Raw genomic sequence first — 7,520 nt, forward strand, 5'->3', positions numbered from 1 at the left:
GTCTTACTCATTTCTATGGCTGGCTTTATGTAAGGACATCACCGTTGTCAATGGCTACTTTTGATCCTCTCTGGAAAATGGTCCGATGCGCTGTCACTGCATGGCTAATCGTCTGAAGGCGTCACCCTTGCCAATGGCTGCATCCTATCCTCTTGTGAAAATGGTCCAAATGCTCTGTCACAGTACGGCTAATCATCTGAGGTTCTCGATCATACTGGAATAGGATTCACCCTCCTTTTGCGTCTGTCACTACGCCCAGTACTCGCGAATTTGAAGCTCGTCACAGTCATTCAATCCCAGAGTCCTACTCGGAATACCACAGACAAGGTTTAGACTTTCCGGACTCTCATGAATGCCGCCATCAATCTAGCTTACACCACGAAGATTCTGATTAAGAGATCTAAGAGATACTGATTCAATCTAAGGTAGAACGGAAGTGGTTGTCAGGCACGCGTTCATAAGGAATGATGATGATTGTCACGTTCATCACATTCAGGTTGAAGTACGAATGAATATCTTAGAAGCGAAATAAGTTGAATTGAATAGAAAAACAGTAGTACTTTGCATTAATCTTTGAGGAACAGCAGAGCTCCACACCTTAATCTATGGAGTGTAGAAACTCTACCGTAGAAAATACATAAGTGAAAAATTCAGGCATGGCCGAGAGGCCAGCCCCCAAAACGTGATCAAAGATGATCCGAAGATCATAAGATGTCTCATACAATAGTAAAAAGTCCTATTTATAATAAACTAGCTACTAGGGTTTACAGAAGTAAGTAATTGATGCATAAATCCACTTCCGGGGCCCACTTGGTGTGTGCTTGGGCTGAGCTTGAATGTTACACGTACAGAGGCTCTTTCTGGAGTTGAACGCCAGGTTGTAACGTATTTCTGGCGTTCAACTCTGGTTTGTGACTTGTTTCTGGCGTTTAACTCCAGACAGCAGCATAGAACTAGCGTTCAACGCCCTTTTACGTCATCTAAACTCGTTCAAAGTATAGACTATTATACATTTCTGGAAAGCCCTAGATGTCTACTTTCCAACGCAATTGGAAGCGCGCCATTTTGAGTTCTGTAGCTCTAGAAAATCCACTTTGAGTGCAGGGAGGTCAGAATCCAACAGCATCAGCAGTCCTTCTTCAACCTCTGAATATGATTTTTGCTCAAGTCCCTCAATTTCAGCCAAAAAATACCTGAAATCACAGAAAAACACACAAACTCATAGTAAAGTCCAGAAATGTGAATTTAACATAAAAACTAATAAAAACATCCCTAAAAGTAACTAGATTCTACTAAAAACATACTAAAAATAATGCCAAAAAGCGTATAAATTATCCGCTCATCATAACACCAAACTTAAATTGTTGCTTGTCCCCAAGCAACTAAAAATCAAATAGGATAAAAAGAAGAGAATATACTATAAATTCCAAACTATCAATGAAACATAGCTCTAATTAAATGAGCGGGACTTGTAGCTTTTTGCCTCTTGAATAGTTTTGGCATCTCACTTTATCCATTGAAGTTCAGAATGATTGGCATCTATAGGAACTCAGAGTTCAGATAGTGTTATTGATTCTCCTAGTTCAGTATGATGATTCTTGAACACAGCTATTTTATGAGTCTTGGCCGTGGCCCTAAGCACTTTGTTTTCCAGTATTACCACCAGATACATAAATGCCACAGACACATAATTGGGTGAACCTTTTCAGATTGTGACTCAGCTTTGCTAAAGTCCCCAATTAGAGGTGTCCAGGGTTCTTAAGCACACTCTTCTTTTGCTTTGGACCTTGACTTTAACCGCTCAGTCTCAAGTTTTCACTTGACACCTTCACGCCACAAGCACATGGTTAGGGACAGCTTGGTTTAGCCGCTTAGGCCAGGATTTTATTCCTTTAGGCCCTCCTATCCACTGATGCTCAAAGCCTTGGGATCCTTTTTATTTACCCTTGCCTTTTGGTTTTAAGCGTTATTGGCTTTTTGCTCTTGCCTCTTGGTTTTAAGAGCTTTTGGCTTTTTCTGCTTTCTTTTTATATTTTTTTTCGCCTATTTTTTTTTTTTTGCAAGCTTTGTTCTTTGCTGCTTTTTCTTGCTTCAAGAATCAATTTTATGATTTTTCAGATTATCAAATAACATGTCTCCTTGTCATCGTTCTTTCAAGAGCCAACATATTTAACATTCTTAAACAACAACTTCAAAAGACATATGCACTGTTCAAGCATTCATTCAGAAAACAAGAAGTATTGTCACCACATCAATATAATTAAACTAAGTTCAAGGATAAATTTGAAACTCATGTACTTCTTGTTCTTTTGAATTAAAACATTTTTCATTTAAGAGAGGTGATGGATTCATAGGACATTCATAACTTTAAGACAAAGTTACTAATTACTAATGATCATGTAATGAAGACACAAACATGGATAAGCACTTAACATAGAGAAAACAAAAAACAGAGAATAAGAACAAGGAATGAGTCCACCTTAGTGATGGTGGCATTTCCTTCTTGAGGAACCAATGATGTCCTTGAGCTCTTCTATGTCTCTTCCTTGTCTTTGTTGCTCCTCCCTCATTGCTTTTTGATCTTCTCATATTTCATGAAGGATGATGGAGTGTTCTTGATGTTCCACCCTTAATTGTCCCATGTTGGAACTTAATTCTCCTAGGGAGGTGTTGATTTGCTCCCAATAGTTTTGTAGAGGAAAATGCATTTGAGGCATCTCCGGGATCTCATGGTGATGAGCTTCCTGCGCCTCTTGAGCTCCATGAATAGGCTCTCTTGCTTGCTCCATCCTTTTCTTAGTGATGGGCTTTTCTTCCTCAATGGGAATGTCTCCTTCTATGAAAGCTCCAGCTGAGTAACAGAGATGGCAAATAAGATGAGGAAAAGCTAGCCTTGCCATGGGGGAGGACTTTTCGGCTATTTTGTAGAGTTCAAGGGAGATGACTTCATGAACTTCTACTTCCTCTCCAATCATGATGCTATGAATCATGATGGCCCGATCCACAGTAACTTTGGATTGGTTGCTAGTGGGAATGATGGAGCGTTGTATGAACTCTAACCATCCTCTAGCTGCAGGCTTGAGGTCCAATCTTCTTAGTTGAACCGGCTTGCCTTTGGAGTCAATCTTCCATTGAGCTCCTTCCACACATATGTCCATGAGGACTTGGTCCAACCTTTGATTAAAGTTGACCCTTCTAGTGTAGGGGCGTGCATCTCCTTGCATCATAGGCAAGTTAAACGCCAACCTCACATTTTTCGGACTAAAATCTAAGTATTTCCCCCGAACCATGGTGAGATAATTCTTTGGGTCTGGGTTCTTACTTTGATCATGGTTCCTAGTGATCCATGCATTGGCATAGAACTCTTGAACCATTAGGATGCCGACTTGTTGGATGGGTTTTGTTAGAACTTCCCAACCTCTTCTTTGGATTTCATGTTGGATCTCCGAATACTCATTCTTCTTGAGCTTGAAATGGACCTCAGGGATCACCTTCTTCTTGGCCACAACATCATAGAAGTGGTCTTGATGAGCTTTGGAGATGAATCTTTCCATCTCCCATGACTCGGAGGTGGAAGCTTTTGTCTTCCCTTTCCCTTTTCTAGAGGATTCTTTGGTCTTAGGTGCCATCAATGGTAATGGAAAAACAAAAAGCTTATGCTTTTATCACACCAAACTTAGAATATTGCTCGCCCTCGAGCAAGAAAAGAAAGAATAGATGAAGAAGAAGAAGAAAATATGGAAGAGAGGGGGGAGTGGTGTATTCGGTCAAGAAGGGGAAGAGAGGGTTTTGTTGTGTGAATTTGAAGAAGAATGGAGGGCTATATATAGGGAAGGGAGGGGGGTAAGGTTTCGGCCATATAGGGTGGGTTTGGGTGGGAAATTGATTTTGAATTTTGAAGGTAGGTGGAGTCTATGAGGTAGGTTTATGGGGAAGAGTGGATGAATGTGAGTGGTGAAGTGGTGATAGGGAAGAGAGATTGAGGTGATTGGTGAAGAGTTTTGGGGAAGAGTGTTTATGGGATTGTGTGAAAGAGGGGTGAGAAGAAGTGAGTGGAGGTAGGTGGGGATCCTGTGGGGTCCACAGATCCTGAGGTGATCCTATGGGGTCCACAGATCCTGAGGTGTTCAAGGATTTACAACCTTGCACCAAATTGGGCATGCAAAATGCCCTTGCACACAACTCTGGGCGTTCAGCGCCAGGTTGGTGCTTGTTCTGGGCTTTGAACGCCCATTTGTTGCCCATTTCTGGCGTTGAACGCCAGAACCATGCTTGTTCTGGGCGTTGAGCGCCAGCTCTTCTCCAGGGTGCAATTCTGGCATTCAAACGCCCAGATGCTGCCCATTTTGGGCATTCAGCGCCAGAACCATACTCTGTTATGGCGTTGAACGCAAGCCAGATGCTTCTGACTGGCGTTTAAACGCCAGTAAGGTCTTCCTCCAGGGTGTGATTTTTCTTCTGCTGTTTTTTATTCCGTTTTCAATTTTTATATTTATTTTGTGACTCCACATGATCATGAACCTAATAAAACATGAAAAAAATAAAAATAGAAATTAGATAAAAATTGGGTTGCCTCCCAACAAGCGCTTCTTTAATGTCAATAGCTTGACAGTGGGCTCTCATGGAGCCTCACAGGTGTTCAGAGCATTGTTGAGACTCTCCAACACCAAACTTAGAGTTTGGATATGGGAGTTCAACACCAAACTTAGAGTTTGACTGTGGGGGCTCTGGTTGACTCTGCAATGAGAGAAGCTTACTATGCTTCCTCTCCATGGGTACAGAGAGAGATCCTTGAGTTTTAAACACAAGGTTGTCCTCATTTAATTGAAGGATCAATTCTCCTCTGTCCACATCAATCACAGCTCTTGCTGTGGCTAGGAAGGGTCTTCCAAGGATGATGAATTCATCCTCATCCTTCCCAGTGTCTAGGACTATGAAATCAGCAGGGATGTAAAGGCCTTCAACCTTTACTAACACGTCCTCTACTTGTCCATAAGCCTGTTTTCTTGAATTGTCTGCCATCTCTAATGAGATTTTAGTGGCTTGCACCCCAAAGATTCCCAGTTTCTCTATTACAGAGAGGGGCATGAGGTTTATCCCTGAACCAAGGTCACACAGAGCCTTATCAAAGATCATGTTGCCTATGGTACAATGTATTATGAACTTTCCAGGATCCTGTTTCTTCTGAGGTAATGTCAGTTGATCCAGATCACTTAGTTCATTGGTGAACAAGGGAGGTTCATCTTCCCAAGTCTCAATACCAAATAATTTGGCATTCAGTTTCATGATTGCACCAAGGTACTTGGCAACTTGCTCTTCAGTAACATCCTCATTCTCTTCAGAAGAGGAATACTCATCAGAGCTCATGAATGGCATAAGGAGGTTCAATGGAATCTCTATGGTCTCTAGATAAGTCTCAGATTCCTTTGGTTCCTCAGAGGGAAGCTCCGTATTAATCACTGGACGTCCCAGGAGGTCTTCCTCCTTGGGATTCACGTCCTCTCCTTCCTTCACAGGTTCGGCCATGGTGATTAATTCAATGGCCTTGCACTCTCCTTTTGGATTTTCTTCTGTATTGCTTGGGAGAGTACTAGGAGGGATTTCAGTGATCCTTTTACTCAGCTGGCCCACTTGTGCCTCTAAATTTCTAATGGATGACCTTGTTTCATTCATGAAACTCACAGTGGCCTTAGATAGATCAGAGACTAAGTTTGCTAAATTAGAGGTATTTTGTTCAGAGTTCTCTGCCTGTTGCTGAGTGGATGATGGAAAAGGTTTACTATTGTTAAACCTATTTCTTCCACCATTATTAAAGCCTTGTTGAGGCTTTTGATCCTTCCATGAGAAATTTGGATGATTTCTCCATGAGGGGTTATAGGTGTTTCCATAAGGTTCACCTAGGGATGCACAGACCCGGCCCGGCCCGAAGGCCCGACCCGGTCCCGAACACTTTAAGGACTAATTTGGTGTGATTTCATCGGGTTTAGGGTCGGGTACGGGTCTCAAAAATAGACCCGGTCATTATTCCAGGTCGGGTTCGGGCCATAGCTCGGGTCACCCGAAGTTGGCCCGGTGGCTCGGTCATCATACACAATTAATATTTTGTGTTATTAGTGATGGATCATGACTATTCTTATGTGAAATTTAAGTATTGTAAACCTTAATATTTTGTGTTATTAGTCATTATAAGACTATAAATTAATGTTTTATGTTTAGAATGCATAAGACTTTAGACTAATACATAAGATTGTGTTATTTGTATTGATTTAAATATTTGGTATTATTAGACAATATTAGTATTGATTGTGGTTATGCTTTAGTATTGATTGTAGTTATGCTTTAATTTTGAAGAAGTGAATTTTACCATGTTAACTAATGGTTGGAGTCTTGGAAATTTGGATATTTTTACATGCTAGCTTACAAGAAGGTATCAACGTAATGTAATGTTAACGCGGCCCGATTTTCACCCGGTATAATTGTGGCCCGAAAGTGTATTGGTTTCATCGGGTCTAGGGCCAGGTTCGGGTCTAATAAATAGACCTGGTGTATATTTCGGGCCGGGTCTGGGTCACATCAAACCCGGCTTCACCCGGCCTATGTGCACCCCTAGGTTCACCCACGTAATTCACCTCTGCTATTGCAGGGTTTTCAGGATCATAAGCTTCTTCTTCAGAAGATGCCTCTTGAATACTGTTGGATGCAACTTGCATTCCATTCAGACTCTGAGAAATTATATTGACTTGCTGAGTCAATATTTTATTCTGAGCCAGTATGGCATTCAGAGTATCAATTTCAAGAACTCCCTTCTTCATAGGCGTCCCATTACTCACAGGATTCCTCTCAGAAGTGTACATGAACTGGTTATTAGCAACCATGTCAATGAGTTCTTGAGCTTCTGTAGGCATTTTCTTTAGGTGAATGGATTCACCTGCAGAAGTGTCCAATGACATTTTAGCCAATTCAGATAGACCATCATAGAATATATCCAGGATGGTCCATTCTGAAAGCATGTCAGAAGGACACTTTTTGGTCAGTTCTTTGTATCTCTCCCAAGCTTCATAGAGGGATTCACCTTCTTTCTGTCTGAAGGTATGAACATCCACTCTAAGCTTACTCAGCTTTTGAGGAGGAAAGAACTTGGCTAAGAAAGCCTTGACCAACTTATCCCAAGAGTTCAGGCTATCCTTAGGTTGAGAGTCCAACCATATTCTAGCTCTGTCTCTCACAGCAAAAGGGAAAAGCATGAGCCTGTAGACTTCAGGATCTACTCCATTAGTCTTAACAGTATCACATATCTGCAAGAATTCAGTTAAGAACTGAAAAGGATCTTCAGATGGAAGTCCATGAAACTTGCCGTTCTGCTGCATTAGAGAAACTAATTGAGGTTTCAGCTCAAAGTTGTTTGCTCCAATGGCAGGAATGGAGATGCTTCTTCCATGTAAATTGGAATCTGGTGCCGCAAAGTCACCAAGCATTCTCCTTGCATTATTGTTGTTGGGTTCGGCTGCCATCTCCTTTAC

The 7,520-nt window shown here is 41.5% G+C and overlaps 1 non-coding gene across 1 annotated transcript; it reads left to right on the top strand.

Annotated features, from left to right (window-relative positions):
* Positions 1–7,004: 7,004 nt before the first annotated feature.
* Positions 7,005–7,112, top strand: LOC112725786 (small nucleolar RNA R71). The gene has a single exon (XR_003164869.1). It is a non-coding gene; the product is annotated as a small nucleolar RNA R71 (small nucleolar RNA).
* Positions 7,113–7,520: the final 408 nt, after the last annotated feature.

This window comes from Arachis hypogaea, chromosome 11 (assembly GCF_003086295.3).
Source record: "Arachis hypogaea cultivar Tifrunner chromosome 11, arahy.Tifrunner.gnm2.J5K5, whole genome shotgun sequence".
In the NCBI taxonomy this organism is placed as follows: Eukaryota; Viridiplantae; Streptophyta; class Magnoliopsida; order Fabales; family Fabaceae; genus Arachis; species Arachis hypogaea.